The sequence below is a fragment of the Dipodomys spectabilis genome, unplaced genomic scaffold (assembly GCF_019054845.1).
Source record: "Dipodomys spectabilis isolate Male_0828 unplaced genomic scaffold, ASM1905484v1 ptg000534l, whole genome shotgun sequence".
Classification (NCBI taxonomy): domain Eukaryota; kingdom Metazoa; phylum Chordata; class Mammalia; order Rodentia; family Heteromyidae; genus Dipodomys; species Dipodomys spectabilis.
This window is the reverse complement of record NW_024871211.1, coordinates 1170038-1172997: the sequence shown is the minus strand read 5'-3', so window position 1 is coordinate 1172997 and position 2960 is coordinate 1170038. Positions and strand designations below refer to the sequence as shown.

Here is a 2960-nt window from a genome sequence, read left to right as displayed (position 1 = left end):
TCTGCTTCTTTACACAAAGACTTGGCAACTTCTCATTAGTAATGTTCATATAAACTCTGAAATATACATACATAGTAGCATATGTCTGTTACCACAAATCTTAAATACTTTAACGAAAAGTTTTATTACCTGCCAAACAGTCCTTGTTTTAGCATATATAAGCAAATTCCCAAAATATATTTAAACCATTAAAACTTTAAACTTAACACTTGCTGCAGTGTTCATTATGACAGGTGCCTTGTATAGAATAATTGAATTCCTCCTCCTACACATCTCTTGAACAACAAATATCTAGAATTATTTTGTTTTTGACCTGTCCATCTTGATTTTATTCTTAAATGTGTGCTTATGTAAGAAGTATATGGCTCTAAAATTTCATGAAAATTCTTTAAACTTACTTTTTGTTGAATTGTCTAGTTTAAGAATATCAATTACACTTTATTTATAAAACATGTTCTATGTTCCATTCAGCATCACCTACTCTAACATTGGAACGATACAGAGAAGATTTGAATGGCCCCTGTGCAAGGATGGCAGGCAAATTCCTGTACCATTCCATACTTTTACAACAACAGATGCTGGAGGGGATGTGGCCACAAGTTAACTGTACTACATTCTTGGTGGGAGTGTCAACTTGTTCAACCACTTTGGAAAGTAGTATGGAGGTTCCTCAAAAGACTTCACATAGAACTCCCCTAAGACACAGCAATCCCACTTTTGGGCATTTACCCAAAAGATCACAAACAAGACGGTACTAAAACTACCATCACAATTATATTTATTGCAGCATTGTTTAAGATAGCTAAGATATAGAACCAACCCCGATGCCCCTCATCAGATAAATAGATCAAGAAAATGTGCTATTTATACCAATGAAATTCCATGCCTTCATGAGAAAGTATGGCATCACCCAATTTGTTAGAAAATGGAAAGACTTTGGAAAAAATTATTAAGTGATGTAAGCCAAGTCCAAAGAAACATAGGTCACAGGGTTTCCCTAATTTTTAATAACTAATATATCTGGGATAAGCAGAAACGGTCAAAATCTATGCACATATGACCAGATAAGATGTTGTTAAGGGAAATGAACCCCCCAATAGGAACACAACTGTTTTTTCTTTCTTGCTTGCTATTGTTCTAACGTACTTATAACAGGCTATGTGATGTTTTTTTGTTTCTTTATATGTTTCTCCCCCATGCTATAACCCCTGTTTTCACTGTGTTTGAATTTGGTGTGCCCACCTCTTGTACATACGCTCCTGTAATTTGGGGAGGGGAAGGAAAAAACAAAATGCTGAAATAGGGATTCAGGTTGACCCATTGTAACAATGAGATGCACAAGACACTATGTTGAAAACTGAACTTTACAATTTAGGCAGGGGAAGTGGGGAGGGGAGTGTACTTGTAGAGGTGGGCGGGAAAGGACGGTAGAGGGAAAATAAAGGAGGAGGTAACGAAGCTTGTTAGGAAATGTACTCATTACTTGCTCATGTAAATGTGACCTCTCTGTACAGTATTTTTAAAATAAAAAACATATGAAAATGTTCTGAGATGAAAGAGTTTATTTCCTTTATTTTACTCATATAATATGGCTAACAAAGAAATTAATGCAAAACACTGATATGAAGGTATTTTGAATGAATGTGTATGTGTGCACGTGCACGTGTTCTCATGCACTTGCATATATATTGGTGTGCTCACAGTTTGAAAAAAGGGCGTCAAAGTCTTGCTAGGCCTGCTCTCTAGATTTTTGAGCTACTATATGAGCTACATCTCCATTCCTGGCCCTTTGCTAACATTAAAATTTTTGAAAAATAATCTCATGAATTTATTTTGTCCTGATTGGCTTCCACTGTTATCCACAGATCTCTGGATCCTGAGTAAATATGCCAAGTAGTTAGGATTACAGGTGTGACCAACCAGCACAAGGCTTTCAGAATAATTTTAAAAGTGGAAGAAAGTTTACTTCACGGGGGCTTGTTTTATCATCTCCTACTTATAAAGCATTTTGGAGTGATTATTTGTGATTTTTTTTTTCGTTTTTTGGATTCTTAAGAAAGTGATGATATTTAAAAATTTAGTACTTTTTAAAATGGAACCTGGAAAAATGGGACAGAATATATTTGTCTCTCTTATAAGCTCAGCTCTGTGCATGATAACCCAATGTCACCAACACAGTCTGTGTTGAAGACAAAATGTAACAGAAAACAATCACCATGGCCAATAATTGCTATGGTATTATTTCTTGGACAATATGAACATTGAATAGAGAGTGTAAGAGAATGGAGAGATTTTACCTACCTTTTGTGTATTGCTGAAAGACTTTTGGAAACTTTGACTCATTTCCTTCCTCACAGTGTGTGCTTGGGCCATGCACTTATTGCCTTTAATTACAATTTTCCCAACACTAAAATGGCAATAACATTAGCATTATAGAAAATGTTATCTTAAGAATTAAGGAAATTAAAACTTGTGAAATACTTAACATAAATTTCCATGAATGAGTTTTAAGTTTAGCCAGCAGTTTTTTTAAAAATACTAAAAAGAATGCGATAAGTATTACAGAAATCATTGCATATAGTGAGCAAACAGAAGTAATGTTATCTATTGACTATGCTCTTCTTCCAAGGAAGCCATGTGGATTATTTCTCATGCTGTAAATCAAACTTGTTATCTTATGTCTTGATAGTGTAAAAATATCAGGACAAAATAATGAAGGAATGTTGTAGACTGAGTTGAAGTCCATATGAAAATGTGCAAAACTGATAAAACATAAAAGTATCTGAGCATTATATTGTGTTTTACATCATTTAAGTTACATTGCAAAGTTAAGTAAGACCTAGAATGGATTCTCTTTTTGATGTCCTATCATAGGTCCTTGGATGAACTCTTTCCTCATTCTTGTAAAGACATCATCAGATGAGAGGAACTATATTATTTTTTGTTTGCTTCCGTACATT

At 34.3% G+C, this 2960-nt stretch overlaps 1 non-coding gene across 1 annotated transcript; it reads left to right on the top strand.

Moving 5' to 3' along the window:
- The first annotated feature begins 458 nt into the window (after positions 1 to 458).
- Positions 459 to 565, top strand: LOC122099803. Its single transcript, XR_006146005.1, has one exon. It is a non-coding gene; the product is annotated as a U6 spliceosomal RNA (small nuclear RNA).
- Positions 566 to 2960: the final 2395 nt, after the last annotated feature.